The following is a 19,561-nucleotide window of genomic DNA, read 5'->3' as shown; positions in this document are numbered from 1 at the left end:
AATCAAGGCTGATAACAATCACACTGCAGGAAGAGACTGATCTCTGGAGACTTTGAGTCTTTGCCTGACCTCCTTCTGGGCCCGGGGCTAGGAAAAGCAGACCCAGCTATACATCATGGTCCTTTCCAAAGGCACTCAGCCACAGCAGAGGGGGCCACAAGCTGCCGTTTGCTGGTAGCCCCAAACAGGGTACTCAGGGCCAGTCAGAAACAGCGTCTGGCATGGTCCTGCAGTAGAGGTTGGAAGTTGTAGATCTACCTAATACACAGACACAAATCCAAACAGAAAGCCAAAATGGGGAGATAAAAAACAACCCCAAAATGAAAGAACAAGAGAATTATCCAGAAGAGCTAAACAAAATGGAGATAAGAAATTTATCTGCTATAGAGTTCAGAATAATGATGGCAAAGATGCTCAACAGCATGAGAAAAAATATAGTAACTATGAAAAAAAGAAGAGTCAAAAATAATGACAGAGCACTAATAAAGAACACATTGGAAGGAATACACAGCAGATTAGGGAAAGCCAAGGATTGGATCAGTGAATTAGAAGACAGGGTAGAAAAAAATCACTCAATCAGAAAACCAAAAAGAAAAAACAATTAAAAAAAAGAGGACAGCACCCTAACCAGTTTGGCTCAATGGATAGAGCGTCAGCCTGCAGACTCAAGGGTCCCAGGTTCGATTCCGGTCAAGGGCATGTACCTTGGTTGCGGGCACCCAGTAGGAGGTGTGCAGGAGGCAGCTGATCGATGTTTCTCACTCATCGATGTTTCTAACTCTCTATCCCTCTCCCTCTCTGTAAAAAAATCAATAAGATATATTTTTTAAAAAAGAGGACAGCTAAAGGGAGCTGTGGGACTATATGAAATGTAACAATATTTGCATAATAGGAGTGCCAGAAGGAGAAAAAAAGTGAGCAAGGGATAGAGAACGTGTTTGATGGAATAATGGCAGAAAACTTCCCTAACCTGGTGAAGGAAAAACTCACACAAGTCTAGGAGGCACAGAGAGTCCAAGGAAGAAAAACCCAAACAGGCCCCATGCCCAGAGATATCATAATTACAATGCCAAAAATTAAAGACAAAGAGAGAATCTTAAAGACAGCAAGAGAAAAGCAATTTGTTACCTACAAAGAAGCTCCCATAAGGCAGTCAGCTGATTTCATATCAGAAAGTCTACAGGCCAGAAGGGAATGGTATGAAGTATTCAAGGTAATAAAAAGCAAGGATCTGATATCAAGATTACTATATCCAGCAAGGCTATCATTCAAATGAGATGGTGATATAACCCTGGTAAACATATATGTATATGCCCAATAGAGGAACATCTAAATATATAAAATATATATGTAAAAAATAAATATATAAAAAGACTTCTAGAAGACTTTAAGGGAGAGATCAATAGCAATACAGTCATAACAGGGGATTTTAACACCCCCACTGACTGCACTGGATAGATCTTCCAGACAAAAAATTAACAAGGAAACAGTGACTCTAAATGACACATCGAATCATATGGATTTAATTGACATTTGTAGAACATTTCACCCCAAAGCTGCAGAATATACATTTTTCTCAAGTGCACAGGGGTCATTCTCAAAGATAGACAACATGTTAGGACACAAAACAAGTCTCTACAAGTTCAAGAAGACTGAAATCAGATCAAGCATCTTCTCAGATCACAATGGAATGCAATTAGAAATCAACTACAGTAAAAACACTCAAAAACATTCAAACACATGGAGGCTAAATAGCATGTTAGTAAACAATGAATGGGTTGCCAATGAGATCAAGAAAGAAATAAAAAAAACTTCCTGGAGACAGATGAAAATGAACGTACAACAACCCAAAATCTCTGGAACAGAGCAAAAGCAGTCCTGCAAGAGAAGTTCATAGCACTACAGGCCTACCTCAAAAAACAAGAAAAATTAATAATAAACTATTTAACCCTACAACTTAAAGAATTAGAAAGAGGCCCTAGCTGATTTGGCTCAGTGGATAGAGCGTCAGCCTGTAGATGAAGGGTCCCAGGTTCGATTCTGGTCAAGGGCACATGCCTAGGTTGTGGGCTTAATCCCCGGTGGGCGGCATGCAGGAGGCAGCCAATCGGCGATTCTCTCTCATTACTGATGTTTCTATCTACCTCACCAACTCCCTTCCTCTCTAACAATCAATAAAAAATATATAAAAATAAAACAAAAAGAGAAGAATTAGAAAGAGAACAAGAAAAGCCCAGTGTGAATAGAAGGAAAGAAATAATAAAGATTAGAGCAGAGCCCTCACTGGCTTGGCTCAGTGGATAGAGTGTCAGCCTGCGGACTGAGGGGTCCCAGGTTCGACTCCAGTCAAGGGCACATACCCAGGTTGTAGGCTCAATCCCCAGTGGGGGTTGTGCAGGAGGCAGCCAATCAATGATTCTCTCTCATCATTGATGTTTCTATTTCTCTCTCCCTCTCCCTTCTCTGAAATTAATAAAAATATATTTTTTAAAAAGATTAGAGCAGAAATAAATGACATAGGGACTAAAAAATATATATTAAAAAATTGAAGAAACCAAGAGCTGGTTCTATGAAAAGATAAGCAAGATTGATGAACCATTAGCCAGATTCATCAAGAAACAAAGCAAGAGGATCCAAATAAATAAAATCAGAAACAAAAGTGGAGAACTAACAACTGACACCACAGAAATACAAAGGATTGTAAGAAAATACTATGAACGACTATATGCCAACAAGCTGGACAATGTGGATGAAATGGACAAATTCCTAGAAAATATAATCTCCCAAAAATGAATCAGGAAGAATCAGAAAACCTGAATAGGCCAATAACAACAGATGAAATTGAAGCAGTAATAAAATTAAGTAAAAACTCCCAGCAAACAAAAGCCCTGGTCCGGATGGCTTCACAGAGGAGTTTTACCAAACATTCAAAGAAGAATGAACACCTGTCCTCCTCAAACTATTCTAAAAAATCCAAGAGGAAGGAACACTTCTAAACTCTTTTTATTAGGCCAGCATTATCATAATTCCAAAACCAGATAAAGACACTATAAAGAAAGAGAGCTACAGGCCAATATCCCTGATGAACATGGATGCTAAAATCCTCAATAAAATATTAGCAAATTGGATCCAGCAATATATTAAAAAGATCATACACCATGACCAAGTGGGATTTATTCCAGGGATGCAAGGCTAGTACAATATTCGCAAATCAATAAACGTGATACATCACATAAACAAATGGAAAGGCAAAAATCACATGATCATATCAATAGACCCCAAAAAAGCATTTGACAAAATCCAACACCCATTTTTGATAAAAACTCTCAGCAAAGTGGGAATAGAGGGATCATATCTCAACATAATAAGGACAAACCTACAGCAAACATCATACTTAGTGGGCAAAAACTAAAACTATTTCCCCTAAGAACAGGAACAAGACAGGGATGTCTGCTTTCACCACTCTTATTCAACATAGTACTGGAAGTGCTAGCCATAGCAATCAGACAAGAAGAAGAAATAAAGGGCATCCATATAGAAAAGGAGGAAGTAAAACTCTCATTATTCACAGATGACATGATATTGTACATAGAAAACGCTGAAGACTCCACCAAAATCTACTAGATTTAATAAATGAATTCAGCAATGTAGCAGGATACAAAATTAACACCCAGAAATCATTGGCATTTTTATACACCAATAATGAATTCTCAGAAAGAGAAACTAAACAAATAATCCCATTTACCATTGCAACAAAAAAATTAAGATACTTAGGAATAAACTTAACCAAGAAGGTAAAAGACTTGTACTCAGAAAACTACCACAGGATGTTGAAAAAAGAGATAGAGGAAGATATAAACAAGTGGAAGAATATACCATGATCATGAATTGATAGAATTAAGACCATTAAAATGTCTATACTACCCAAAGAAATCTATAGATTCAATGCAATCCCTATTAAAATATCAACAGCATATTTCACAGATCTAGAACAAATAAATACTCCAAAAATTTATATGGAACCAAAAAAGACCCAGAATAGCCACAGCAATCTTGAGAAAGAATAACAAAACTTGTGGGATCACAATACCAGATATCAAGTTATACTACAAAGCCACTGTACTCAAAACAGCCTGGTACTGGCACTAGAACAGGCATATAGATCAATGGAACAGAACAGAGAACCCAGAAATTGACCCAAGCCATTTCATTCAATTAATATTTGACAAAGGAGGCAAGAACATACAATGGAGTCAAGAGTCTCTTCAATAAATGGTGCTGGGAAAATTGGACAGATACATGCAAAAAAATGAAACCAGGCCACCAACTCACACCATACACAATAATAAACTCAAAATGGATAAAAGACTTAAATGTAAGTCATGAAACCATAAAAATCCTAGAAGAAACCATAGGCAGCAAAATCTCAGACATCTCTCATAGCAATATGTTTACAGATACTTCTCCTAGAGCAGTGATGGCAAACCTTTTGAGCTTGGTGTGTCAGCATTTTGAAAAACCCTAACTTAACTCTGGTGCCGTGTCACATATAGAAATTTTTTGATATTTGCAACCATAGTAAAACAAAGACTTATATTTTTATATTTATTTTATATATTTAAATGCCATTTAACAAAGAAAAATCAACCAAAAGAACGAGTTCGCGTGTCACCTCTGACACGTGTGTCATAGGTTCGCCATCACTGTCCTAGAGCAAAGGAAACTAAGGAGAAAATAAACAATGGGACTACATCAAAATAAAAAGCTTCTGCACAGCAAAAGAAACCATCAACAAAATAAAAAGGGAGCCCACTGCATGGGAGAACATATTTGGCAATGATACATCTGATAATATCCAAAATACATAATGAACTCATACAACTTAACAAAAGGAAGACAAACAATTCAATTTAAAAATGGGCAAAGGACCGCCGAAACCGGTTTGGCTCAGTGGATAGAGCGTCAGCCTGCGGACTGAAAGGTCCCAGGTTTGATTCCGGTCAAGGGCATGTACCTGGGTTGTGGGCACATCCCCAGTAGGAGATGTGCAGGAGGCAGCTGATCGATGTTTCTCTCTCATCGATGTTTCTAACTCTCTATCTCTCTCCCTTCCTCTCTGTAAAAAATCAATAAAATATATTTTTTTTTAAAAATGGGCAAAGGACCTAAATAGATACTTCTCCAAAGTAGATATACAGATGGCCAAGAGATATATGAAAAAAATGCTCAAAGTCACTAATAATCTGAGAGATGCAAATTAAAATAACAATGAAGTATCACCTCACATCTGTCAGAATGGCTACCATCAACAAATCAACAAATGACAAGTGCAGGTGAGGGTGTGGAGAAAAGGGAACCCTCGTACACTGCTGATGGGAATGCAGACTGGTGCAGCTACTATGGAAAACAATATGGAGTTTCCTCAAAAAATTAAATATGGAACTGCCATTTGACCCAGTGGTCCCACTTCTAGGAATATATCCTAAGAAATCTGAAACACCATTAAGAAAGAATGTATGCAGCCCCTATGTTCACAGTAGCAGAATTTACAATAGCTCAGATTTGGAAACAGCCCTAGTGCCCATCAGTAGACGAGTGGATAAAAAAAAAAAAAAAAACCTGTGGTACATTTACATCATGGAATACTACGCAGCAGTAAAAAAGAAGGATCTCTTACCCTTTGAGACAGTATGGAGGGACCTGGAGAGTATTATGCTAAGTGGAATACACCAGTCAGAGAAAGACAAGTATCCCATAATCTCACTCATATGTGGAATCTAATGAACAAAATAAACTGATGAACAAAATAGATCCAGAGACAAAGAAGCATAGAACAGACTGCAGAATCTCAGAGGGAAGGCAGGGGAGGGTGGGTGGGTGGGAAGAGATCAAAGAACTTGTATGCTTATACGCATAACCCCATAGACACAGACAATAGGGTAATGAAGGCCTGGGGTGGGGGGCAGGGGCGAGCTAGAAGGGGTCAATGGGGACAAAAATGGTACATATGTAATACTTTCAACAATAAAGATCTAATTTTTTAAAAATGAGAGAATCCAAACAAAGAGAGAAAGAGACAATCATAAAACCAGTTTCCAGGGACAGCGAGTGGGAGAGAAAAAAAGCTTCCATGAAGATAAGCATTCAAAAAGCAACAATTACGAAGGCCACAATGAAGCCCAATACCACAAAAGGAAGCCAACATGTAAGAGGAGTCACACAGAATCCAGTAGGAATAATAGAACAATCTGAAAAAGATTTTAAAATAAATGCATTTAAAATCAACACACCAAAAAGCAGGTGGCTGTGAATCAAGAGCAGATGAAAATCTTGGAAATGTTTGTTAAAACACTGAAACAATGTTTTAGATGGCGCATTACTCAAGGTCCAGTCAGGAAAAGAAAAATCTCTCTAGGTATTTCCGACAAAAACAACATAATGCAAGGAATGCATTACACAGGTGACGGAGGAATGAGAAGACAGGAGGGGACCATGATGCATCCCAGAGATTTAAAAAAAAAAAGGCAGGAAGCTATTGCCACCCCTATGGCTGAAAGGACAATAAAGAAGATTGTTATCAAACCCTAGCGTTTACCACCATCCATGGGAACTAGAGTCACAGCTGCTGTGGCCATGGAAGTTATAGCTATCTGGCAGGAGATGGAGGCTCAAAGGAGACACAGTGGCTCCCAGATACATTACCCAAAGCCAAGACAGAGGGAGAGAAATACCGCAGTTTCTCCCCTCCCTCTCCCTCAAGGCATCTGCCAATACCTTCCTTTGGCCAAACTACCTAGAAGGAATCATGGGATACATAGCTCCTTGTAACATGGAACACACTGGGTTAGGGAATGAATCTGAGAACAAACTGACAAATGGCCCAATATAATGAGATAAACAAGAGAGTGGGCCGCAAAAGGTGAATTCGTGATTTAGGAACCAGAGCTGCTGAACTCACTCAGAGGCAGCACAGTCACAAAACGATTTAAAATATGAAAAAGCGATTAAGGGCTAGGAGGGTAGGTGGAGAGGCACCAACACAGATTTAATGAAAGTTCCAGAGACTGAAACTAGAAAGAATCAGGAAGTGGCAATATTTAAGGAGATAATGTCTAAGAATTTTCCAGAACTGCAGAAAGGCAGAGTCCCTTGATTGAAGAAAGGGGGGGGGGGGAGCTATTTCCAGGAAATTAGCTGTATTATTTGAACAAAGCATCCCACTGAGTACATTTTTTAAATCTTCAGAGCATTGAAAAGCTAATGAAAGAGTAAGGAAATATCAGGCCAAGAGAAAGCAGGAGCCTCCAGAATTAAACAGTTTCAAAGCCCAGAATTGGTTTTATCCCAAAGGATTTGCTAATAAGGAACACTTGTGCTTCGATTTTAGTGGCTTCATGGGGAAATGTGAACACAGAACAATGCCAGGGCCTGCCCAAGGTAGGGAAAGTACAGGCAGACCTCGGAGATATTGGAGGTTCCGTTCCAGACCCTCCTCAATAAATCATCGCAGAAAAGCAGTCGTCATCTTTTTTTGCTGGTGGAGGGTCTTGCCTTTGACTTGTAAAAAACACAACATCTGTGAAGTGCAATAAAGCAAAACGAAGTAAAACAAGGATGGCTGTAACCGGAGCCCTTTCCCATGTTAAGTTGAGACCTCACTGGCGTGCCGATTTCGAGCAGGAAAAAAAAGGGGGGGGGGAGGGAAAGGAGAAATCCTTCCCTGTGAAGTTGTGACCGTGAACTTGCAGCTCAGGTTCACACTGCTTGAGTAGTTCTGGGAATTGAGAGCTGTGTACCTGGGTTTAAAGTGGTTCCAGATTGGGACTACCCCAAGAAGAAAACGCAAAGGCAACGTTTTTGGAGAAAAGCGGCTTCATCCTAGGCTTCAGTGAATCTACAAAATAATTTTTCAAGTCCCATCCAGTCATCAGTAGAAGGTAGAAAATAAACAAACATATAGGAGAATAAGTCACCATGAGCTGAACCAGCTGAAACAACAGACTGCAGAATCAGACTTAACCAAAACTTTGGATACAGATTTTTTTTTTTTGGGGGGGGGGGAGGGGATGCTTACTTTATTTAAAGAAATAAAATAGCCCAGCCGGCGTGGCTCAGTGATTGAGCATCAACCTATGAACCAGGAGGTCAGGGTTCGATTCCCGGTCAGGGCACATGCCCGGGTTATGGACTCGATCCCCAGTGTGGGGCGTGCAGGAGGCAGCCGATCAATTCTCTCTCATCATTGGTGTTTCTCTCTCCCTCTCCCTCTCCCTTCCTCTCTGAAATCAATAAAAATATATTTTAAAAAATAATAATAAAGAAATAAAATACATGATTAAAAATATCTACAAGAAGGGAAAAGTATAAAAAGTGACCCTTCTTGGTTTCCAATACCATTCTCCAATGAAAGGAATCAGGGCTCATTGGAGAAGAGGTTGTTCTAGGACTGGGGCAGGAAAAATACAAGATGAATGAGGAGCATCTTGAAGTGCCTGAAAGTAAAAAAAAAAAAAAAGGCTCAAAAAACAAAACCATGAGTGTATCACAAAGAAACACAGGAGACAACCCGAAGGAGCTACTAATGGCCAAAGCTGGAACAATTGGGACAAGAAAAACAAAGTAAATAATGTAGTATTGAACTATAACCTAAAGTTATATTTTTAACAGATGTTTTATTGACTTTGAGAGAGAGAGGAAGGGAAAGGGAGAGCAAGAGAGAAACATCTATGTGAGAGCGATACATCAATCAGCTGCCTCCTGCACGCCCCCTATCAGAGATCGAGCCCAAAACTGGGGCATGTGCCCTGACCAGAATTGAACCTGCAACCTTTCAGTACATGGGGGAGATGACACCCAACCAACTGAGCCAGACCAGCAAGAGCTAAAGTTATATTTATAAAATAAATATCCGTGAGTCCATACTGATATCCATGTATAAAATAGTTGATATTCATTTATAAAATAAATATCCGTGAGTCCATACTGATGTCCATGTATAAAATAGTCAATATTAATTTATAAAATAAATATCCATGAGTCCATACTGATATAAAAATTGAAAAAGAATTAATTTTTCAACAGAACAAGATAGAAGAAAATAAAACATATTTGAAGTGTTGAGAATAAATAACTGCCTATTTCAAATTATATATTTAATGAAAATATCCTTCAAAATGAAGGTGAAAGACAAATGTGTTTGGACACCAGACTGATGGGATTCATCACCGGTAGAATTCCTAAAAGAAAATACTAAAGGGTGTCCTTCAGGCAGAAGGAAAATGATCCCAGATAGATTTGCAGGAAGAATGAAGAGCAAAGAAAGTAAATACATGGGCAGTTCTAAATTAATATTGAGTGAAAAAAATTAATTAATTAATATTGAGTGCACAAAATGATAATAATGTTGGGAGAGTCTCCATATACACAACTACAATGGCATAGAGGTCAAGAGGAGGAATAAATGGAATCTTCTAAGGTTCCTGCCTGGTACAGGAAGTAGACAAAAAGGCCAGTTAACAACAGACTTTAATAAGTCAAAGATGCGTGTTTAATCTCTGTTACAATGACGACCCAGCAATTTTATTCCTGGGTCTGTGCCCAAGAGAAATGTGTGCGCTGAACATGTGCACACAAAAAAAGCGAAGTGCAAAAAAGGTTCCCAGCAGCACTGGAGATAGCCCCAGATGTTGACAGAGAACGGATAAATCAATGGAAATATATTCATCCAATGGAACAAAACCGAACCAAGGAGAGCCTCTATGACTGGAGTTGCTTGACCATCTTTTCCAGCACAGGCACTGGAATGAATGAATTAATTTGCTTCACTCCGTTTAGGATTAAAAGCTTAAAAGTTCCCAAAGACTGAGTCACCCTCACATACTTTAGGCAACATGCTGACACGTTGGCTCTGTTGCAAAGATTAGAGGAAGAATCTGGCAGATGGAGCCTTCAGGGGCCTCTTTAGTTTCTGCAGCAGGAGTCCTGCCAGGTCCTCAATTTATCTTTCCACCAAGATCGTATGCACCTAGGGAATTGCCCAGGAGTAATCAGGCTTGCTGTTAGCAAGGCCAAAGCGTTAGGTGGTGTCCCCCTTCCCTCCCAAAACAGTCCATCCCTTTGGTCACTCATTATTCACATAACCCATTTTCCCCTATACACACTTTCCAAAATTCTGTTCTCTAAAATAATGTGATTCTCCGCGCCCCCCCCCCCAGCAACATAAAATGTACTCACACTTCCCAAAAAGAGACACACCAGTCTCCAAGTCTCCTAAGTTTCTGTGTCCAGCTGCAAGATAGAGATCTTTGGATCCGATCTGTTCCTCTTCAAATTCCATCACAATTCTGTAACCTACAGTCTAAATAACAAGTCTCCACCTTCATGTACATGGAGAAAGGAGTCGGTCAACAACCCGAGAGATTCTTTTAAATGTACAGATTTCGCAAGGAAAGGAATTTGAGGATCATCTCTAATCTTTGTTTTTGCAACTAGTGAGGTTTGCCGCCTCCATCACACAGTCATTACTCTTGCCTTGCTGTGGGAGGGGTCCCAAATTGTAATCCCTGAGAGTCTGTGCCCTGTCAGTCCTGCCTGATTAGGCGTCCTGTAGTCTTCCATTAATTTACCCACGGGAGGCCCCTGATTCCCATGGGTCCTCTGCCCCGCCCCCATAGCGTGGCAGCAAGCTATTTTGCATTAATCAAAGGCAAGAAACCAAGCCACTATCATACCCCTCTTGGTTTGGACTTCACACAGTAGTATGGGGAAGAGGCCAGCAGTTTGTAACCACAGTGGCTCTCTAGATTACTGTCCCTGCTGAAACCAGGGACTCTTCCTCATCCCAAAGAGAGAGGCTGGCCCAGCCGGCGTGGCTCAGTGGTTGAGCGTTGAACTATGAATCAGGAGGTCATGGTTCAGTTCGATGCCCGGTCAGGGCACATGCCGGGGTTGTGGGCTCGATCCCCAGTGTGGGGCGTGCAGGAGGCAGCCGATCAATGATTCTCCCTCATCGTTGATGTTTTTCTCTCTCTCTCTCTCCCTTCCTCTCTTAAATCAATAAAAGTATTTTTTAAACTAATAATAACATTTTAAAAAATAAAACATTAAAAAACAAAAAAGAGAGAGGCTGCACTGCAGTGAGCTCAGTTTCTCAGAGGCTCTCCTAGTGCTCACAGTAATGGGCGGCTGATTTTCTCAGAACTGGTGTGTAGCACCTCTGGGTAGCTGGCATCCAAGGTCAGATCAACACCCTCCCCCGCTACACACACACACACACACACACACACACACACACACGCACACACACACATATGCACACACACGCACACACACCTGCTCTCCCAAGAGCCCTACAGAAAAAGAGAAAACCTGCCAATAAACACATGGAAAGCTTTTCAACCTCACTAATAACCAACGGACTACAACCTTAAAGAAGGAGAAATCATTTTTCACCCACCAGACTGGAAAATATGATATTTTGGCAAGGCTTAGGGCAAACGGGCACTTTCCATACTTCAAGTGGCACAGGCATTTTGTCAGGCAATTTGGCAGTGTCACTAAGACTGCAGCGTGCATGTTATATGACCCAGCATCTCCCCTGTGAGGCATCTGCCCTAGAAAACACACTCCGGCACCAACAGGCAGGTGATGTTCACTGCAGCATGGGGTGTAAGAGTCAACATCCGGAAACAACCTTAAGGCTATCCTATGACATACAGAGGTAAAACATGGGGTTTTCATTTCATAGCCAAGAAGGAACTAGATCCACATGTATCAAGTGAGATTTCAAAACTGGATGAGATGGCTGGTGGGGGGAAGCAAGGAGGAGTTAAAAAGTGAATGATATTGCAAGAGAGTATTATTTTTGTAAAAACAAGCACATGCATGTTTAGTATATAATTTTTTTTAAGTTCTGGAAAGATTTACTCCAAATTCATAATAAAGAGTGGAGGGGTGGGGAGGAGAGAGGCCTAGATCAGGTTACTGTTGAAGAGGACTTTATCCGTATCTATGTCCTTATTTTCACCAGGAGAATGTGTTCATGTTTTATGCTTACAATTGAAAATTAATAATAAAAAATAATGCACGTTACTTTGGAAAATAGATGTACCTTCAAATGTTCACTCACCTGGTGTGTGGTAAAGACCTGCCTTTTGTGACATCCTCTTTGCAGGACTACAGTCTGAGTGGCCCCAGAAGCTTCCAGAAGTACACCCCTGCTGACGCAAGGTCTAACAAGCTAACCAGCCAGGCACAATAGAGTCTTTATGAGTTTTATCGAGCCAAATTCAAACAGGACACCTCTGAAGCTTTTGATATCCATCAAAATAGTGAGCCAGACTGGCCCTTGAATTAGTTACCTACTGCTGCCTAACAAATTATCCCCAAACTTAAGGGCTCAAAACAATACTTATTCTCTCACAGCTTCTGTGGATCAGGAATCCTTATGGTGCTACTAGAGGTCTGGTGCACGAAATTCATGCACTGGGGTGTGGGGTCCCTCAGCCCAGCCTGTGCCCTCGCACAGTCCGGGAGCCCCTCAATTGATTGCCCCAAAGAGGTAGGCCCTGCCCACCCAGTGGGGGCTCCATGATGGATCGCCCCTGCAGAGAGAGGCCCCGCCCACCCACCACAGCCCGCCAGTTGGTGGCCTGGGCCTCCCTCTTTGGGGCGATCATGGAGCCCCCCGATTGATCGATTGCCCCGCTGGCCGGTGGCCTGGGCAATCATGGGGCAATGGCCGGGCCCCCGACCAATCGCATCACACCCCGCCTTGGCCGGCCTGGCACCAGTGGGTGTCACAGTGTGGTCATCTGGAAGGTCATCCAGAAGGTCATTTGGCTGTCTGGTCTAATTAGCATTTTATGCTTTTATTATTTTAGATAGTCAAGGTGTTGACTGGGGCTGCAGTTTCATCTGAAGGCTCTACGGGAGAAGGAGCTGCTTTCAAGCCTATTCAAAGGTGGTTGGCAGGACTGTCTCTCACAAGCTGTTGGACTGAGGATCTCGGTTCCAATGAGGGCCTCAGGTTCTCACTGGTTGTCAGCAAGAGGCTGCCCTCAGGTCCCTGCCACGTGGACCTCTCCACAGTGTAACTCACAGCACGGCAGCTGGCTTCATTACAACAAGCAAGCAAGAGGCACCAGAGAGAGACACTTTGTGATGAAGACACAGGTCACCGTCTTTTGTAACCCAATCTCAAAAGGGACATCCCATCACTTTTGTTATATTCTCTTTACTAGAAGCAAATGACCAATGCCTCACACACTCAAGGGGAGATGAGCCTTGTCAGGATCCAGTTCAGAAGCTGCTACCACAGCCCCGTGAAGATTCTGTGCTCCGTCTATGCTGTGTTGAAATGGGCCCAGTGGGCCCTGGTCGGGTAGCTCAGCTGGTTAGAGTATTGTTTTGATAAGCCAAGGTTGTGGGTTCAATCAACAGTCATGGCACATATAAGAAACAACCAATTAATGAATAAATAAGTCCAACGAATGCATAAATAAGTGGAACAACAAATCGATGTTTCTCTCTCTCTCTCTCCCTTCCGCTCTCTCTAAAATCAATAAATAAAAATATATTTTTTAAAAATATATTTTATTGATTTTTTTACAGAGAAGAAGGGAGAGGGATAGAGAGTTAGAAACATCGATGAGAGAGACCCATCCATCAGCTGCCTCCTACACACCCCCTACCAGGGATGTGCCCGCAATCAAGGTACATGCCCTTGGCCGGAATTGAACCTGGGACCATTCAGTCCGCGGGCCGACGCTCTATCCACTGAGCCAAACCGGTTAGGGCAATAAAAATATTTTTTTTTAATGGGGCCAGTGGGAGAGGGGGAGGGAGTGCTCCAGGAATGGAGGAAATAGTATTCAAAAACCTCCTATCCTGGTGTTGTTAGAGAGAATATTAGTAAATCCAGCAGATGGCACCCTTCACTGTGAGCTGGCACCCATTCCCTTGAGACTAGCACCTTCAGCCATATTAACGATTAATTTTCAAAGAAAAATAATACAATTCTAAGTGATTGCTGTGATTTTCTTTTTTAAAATTTGTTGAAGATTTTGATATGTATGGTGTCAACTTATACCATAGCAACGTGTCAAGCCAGGATCTGAGTATTACTAAGAGAACAGTCATTTTCCAACTAAGAGCAACTCGAGTCAGCATCACAACTGACAAATTCAGCATGTGGCCATTTGTACCTAACAAAAATGGCCATACTGTCAATTAACTTTTAAACCTTTCTTCATATGGTTAAAATCTCGGGGTTGCTATAAATCTGAAGGGTTAATTTGAGTTCTGAGTTCTCTCTCTCTCTCTCTCTCTTTCTCTCTCTCTCTCTCTCTCTCTCTCTCTCTCTCCCCACGGGCTTGTGCTAATGGAGTAGCAACATGTGTTCTCTGCCTAAAACTTCCCCAGAAAGCCAGCAATCCCCAACAGAGAGAGAACCCATTTCACTCCAGCCCTACAATTCTCAAAACAAGCTCCATGCCTAGCCAGTGTGGCTCAGTGGTTAAGCATCAACTTATGAACCAGGAGGTCATGGTTCAATTCCCAGTCAGGGCACATGCCCGGGTTGTGGCTCAATCCCCAGTGTGTGGAGTGCAAGAGGCAGCTGATCAGTGATTCTCTCTCATCACTGATGTCTCTCTCTCTCTCTCTCTCTCTCTCTCTCTCTCTCTCTCCCTCCCTCCCTCCTTCCCTTCATCTCTGAAATCAATAAAAGCATATTTAAAGAAAACAGAAACAACAAGCTCCATTATCAGAGCCAGCATCACAGCCATACAAGCAGGAAGTTTCCAACACAAACATGAGCATGCAACGATCACAGACTATCTGAGGAAATTCACTGCCATGAAAGACAGGCACCAAGCTCAACCAACACGGAAAGTACTAGAGTTTGCCTCTGGTGTTTATGGAGGGATAGGGGCGCGCGTGCGTGCGTGCGTGCGTGTGTGTGTGTGTGTGTGTGTGTGTGTGTGTGTGTCCCCTTTCCACCCCACCTTCAGGAGTCTAAAACATCACAAGGCTGAGGTAACAGCAGGAGTCTCTTTAAAAATCTTATGTACAGCACTGAAAAACTGAGGAGACATGAACTCTTTCAGCATAATTAGGTTCAAAATATACACCAACAGCAGTTATCCTCCACAGAAACGTCTGATTGCTTTGTCACTTTCTCCCACGGGTCACAGCACCATGATGTCCACTTCCACCTTCAGGATCTAAAGTTTCTCCTCCCCCACCAAAAGGGGAAGTGGACGGAGTACAGTAAAACAGACAGCCCACGACAGAGGTACTAAAAAGACCAAGGAACACGGGGAAGGGGCAAAGACGCTGGAAATGGTTCAAGGAGGTTGCTCTCTATTCGCAGAAGGACTGGACATCGGAGCATCAGATGAGTTGAATGGATGAGGACAACCTGCCAAGTTCCTCTTTAGGCTGCATATGGCTTCGATTATGAAGTAAAGAACCAATGTTGTGTGCTTGCTTGGCTGAGGGCTTGGGTATGCTCCATCTTTTACCTCCCCAATCACACAGAACTTGGCTTTCTCCCCAGCAGAAGACAGAGAGGAAAAGGTCATGACAGGGTGTTACTGACCATCCTGTCCCTTCCCCAATAAAGCAGGGGCCATAGGGCCTGGCCTACATTTTGCTATAAACTATCCTTGGATATTTTTTTTATTGTCTAAAGTTTTACATATGTCTTCTTTTTCCCCAATTGACATACTCCCCCCAGCCATTCCCACCCCAGGCAGCCCCCACCGCCCAGTGTCTGTGTCCATTGGTTATGCTGAAATACAGGCACACAAGTCCTCTGGTTTATCTCTAACCCCCCCTCCCCTGCCATTTGTCTCTGGATCTATTCTTTTTTTTTTTTTGGATTTTTTTTATTGCTTAAAGTATTACAAAGAGTATTACATATGTCTCCTTTTTTTTTTCTTTCCCCGCCCTTGACAATCCCCCGGCCTCCCCTACCCCCCAGTGTCTTATGTCCATTGGTTATGCTTATATGCATGCATACAAGTCCTTCAGTTGATCTCTTACCCGCCCCCTCCTGCCCCCCAACCCTCCCCGGCCTTCCCGCTGTAGTTCGACAGTCTGTTCGAGGCAGCTCTGCCTCTGTATATATTTTTGTTCAAAAGTTTATTATGGTCTTTATTATCCATAAATGGGTGAGATCATGTGGTATTTTTCCTTCACTGACTGGCTTATTTCACTTAGCATAATGCTCTCCAGTTCTGTCCATGCTGTTGCAAATGGTAAGAGTTCCTTCTTTTTTACAGCAGCATAGTATTCCATCGCGTAGATGTACCAGTTTTCTAATCCATTCATCTACTGATGGGCACTTAGGCTGTTTCCAGATCTTAGCTATGGTGAATTGTGCTGCTATGAACATAGGGGTGCATATATCCTTTCTGATTGGTGTTTCTGGTTTCTTGGGATATATTCCTAGAAGTGGGATCACAGGGTCAAATGGGAGTTCCATTTTTAGTTTTTTGAGGAAACTCCATACTGTCTTTCTGGATCTATTCTTGTTCATCAAATTATGTTGCTCATTATATCCCACATATGAGTGGGATATGTGATATTTATCTTTCTCCGACTGGTTTATTTCGCTTAGCATAATACTTGGGTATTTTTAATATTTTTTTCTTTCTTTTTTTAAATATATTTTATTGATTTTTTACAGAGAGGAAGGGAGAGATAGAGAGTTAGAAACATCGATGAGAGAGAAACATCGATCAGCCGCCTCCTGCACATCTCCTACTGGGGATGTGCCCGCAACCAAGGTACATGCCCTTGACCGGAATCGAACCCGGGACCCTTCATTCCACAGGCCGACGCTCTATCCACTGAGCCAAACCGGTTTCGGCTTTTCTTTCTTTTTTTCATCATCTTTGAATTTTAAAGTTTGATAGTTGGCTGGATTTTAGAGTAAAACTTCTGTGTTAAATGTGAACAAGGAAACATTTTCACCATGAATATCAGATGATTGAAACAATGGAGTTGCCCAGACCCAAGTCGTGACAGATCTGCCATTCACCCAGATAGCCCAGAGTGGAACCTTGGAAGGTCTGAAGTCAGGGTGGCAAATCTGGGGGAGAATATGCTGTTAGAACTGGATATATTGGAAAGAAAGCCAAATATATACGACATTCTGTACGTCTACCACATTGAGAAAGTCTGAAGTTGTAAATCAGATGTCATTTAAAACATAACCTCCTGCCCAGCTGGTGTTGCTCAGTGGTTAAGCATCGACCCATGAACCAAGAGGTCAGCAGTTGATTCCCAGTCAGGGCACATGCCCAGGTTGCAGGCTTGATCCCCAGTGTGGGGCGTGCAGGAGGCAGCCGATTGATGATGTTTCTCTCCCATCGATGTTTCTCTCTATCCCTCTCCCTTACTCTCTCTCTAAAAAAAAAAAATTTTCAATAAAAACATATTTTAAAAAAACATAACCTCCACAGATGTCCAGCTTCTTGAGATATTAGAGTTGTTCCTGGATGGGGACAGAGGTCTTGTGACAGACATGCCTGCATTCACTCAAGTCCCCGGAACTGAGCAGCCTCTGTGAGGCTGGCAATAATATAGCCGGTTTGGTTCAGTGGATAGAGTGTCAGCCCACGGACTGAAAGGTCCCAGGTTCGATTCTGGTCAAGAGCACATGCCCAGGTTGTGGGCTCAATCCCCAATAAGGGTCATACAGGTGGCAGCCAATCAATGATTCTCTCTCATCATTGATGTTTCTAGCTCTCCCTCTCCCTTCCTCTCTGAAATCAATAAAAATATTTTTTTAATAAATAAATAAATAAAATAGAATAGGCTTTAAAATCACTGACAGGGAACACTTGCTACCAGAAACATGATCAAGTAGTGAGAAGCAGCTCTTAAGGTACCAGATCAAAAGAGTTTGATCATGATTAGAGATGCCAATGACATGGGACAAGAGTGGAAATTACAAGGTTGGAGCATCGACCTTCAATACAGGCCGCTGGCAGTATAATGGCAATGCAGACCCTACCTCCCCAAGAATATGAAAGTGATGATGACTCTCACAAAGTGTTGGATTTAACTAAATATGCAAGAAGACACCACTGGTGGAATTGTGTTTTGGGCCACAGTCTGGACCTATGGTAGAAAAATACTCAGTAGCCACCCAGATTGTAATGGGTGGAGTGACTGGCTGGTGTGCGGGATTTTTGTTCCAGAAAGCTGGGAAACTTGCAGCAACCACAATAGGTGGTAGCTTTCTTCTCCTTCAGATTGCTTCAGATTGCTAGCCACAGTGGCTATGTGCAGATCGACCGGAGGAAAGTTGAAAAAGGTGTAAACAAAGCAAGAAGACGGATTAAGAAACGAGCAAATAAGGCAGCATGTGAACTCAACAACATACTTGAAAGGGCAACAGACTTTGTTGACAGAACGTTGTGATATCCAGTGGATTTGTGGGAGGCTTTCTGCTAGGCCTTGCATCTTAAGGATATGAGTGTTCTGCCACAGTGGAGTCCAGAGTGACGAGAAATAACTAGCTGGACAATATCAAACTCACAACTCAGCATTTTGCCATCTGAAGTTTGGCCAACTACTATCTGCTGTAAAACAACCTATATGGTATGTGTGCAACAGTATTCTGAGCTGTCATTTATTCAAAGCAGATGTTCTTTATTGTGCTTTACAGTATAGTGCCAATAATTAAAAATGTGTATTATATCTACAACATTAGGGCTGACTTTTTAAAAAAAGATAATGTTTGCAATAAGCTGAAAAACTGTAATGCCCTTTTGTGGAAGGATTTAGAAATAGAATTATTAAAGATGTTAAACAGATTTAATACCAATTTTAGATTGTTTTTCCCTGCAATTATCAGTTTACTTACATAATAACTGTAGTAAACAGTTTCAAGGAAGGCTCTTCTAAGGAAATATTACATGTTTAAAGCTTTTCATTCTTTTTTTGGATGTCTGTGGTTGTAAAAATATATATTATATATATTGAAGCATCAATTAAGTGACTCCCATGTTAGGATTGTTTATGGACCTAAGTTACCAAATTATTTGTTTGTTTGTTTGATTTTGAGAGCTGCCTCATAGCCCTAGAGAGAATAACAGAATGGAAAATGGCTGCTATTCATTTGCCCAATTTATCAGTACATGTTGGTGAGAAGGAGAAAAGGCCACTACCTCAGACTGGAATGGAACAGCTATGACAGCAGCGCCCCCTCTCCAAACCCCTCCCCAGGGAAGAAGACAGCAATGCTAGAAGGGACAGAAGCACCAGGAGCACATCGTATTGTCTAGGGAACTTTTGAAAAATACTGATGCCTCGGCCCTTCCTGCAGAGATTCAAGTTCAGTTGGCCTGGGCTGAGTCCTGCGCAGAGGAATTTTAAAAAATAATCCCAGGTAAATCTGATGTGCAGCTAGAGTTGAGAACCTCTGGCCCAGATTAAGGGTTTGTAATCCTAATTTACAGGCAAGATTTATTCAGCCATTTTAGACTTCTGGCAATCTTCAGAATTCTCACCAGTGAAGCTAATCTGAGGAAGAAAACAAGGTTAC

At 41.8% G+C, this 19,561-nt stretch overlaps 1 pseudogene; it reads left to right on the top strand.

Moving 5' to 3' along the window:
• The first annotated feature begins 18,006 nt into the window (after window positions 1–18,006).
• Window positions 18,007–18,482, top strand: LOC102442432 (annotated as a pseudogene).
• The last annotated feature ends 1,079 nt before the right edge of the window (window positions 18,483–19,561 follow it).

The sequence above is a fragment of the Myotis lucifugus genome, unplaced genomic scaffold, assembly GCF_000147115.1.
Source record: "Myotis lucifugus unplaced genomic scaffold, Myoluc2.0 scaffold_20, whole genome shotgun sequence".
NCBI lineage: Eukaryota > Metazoa > Chordata > Mammalia > Chiroptera > Vespertilionidae > Myotis > Myotis lucifugus.
The sequence above is the reverse complement of the archived record's forward strand: the minus strand, read 5'-3'. Positions and strand labels throughout refer to the sequence as shown.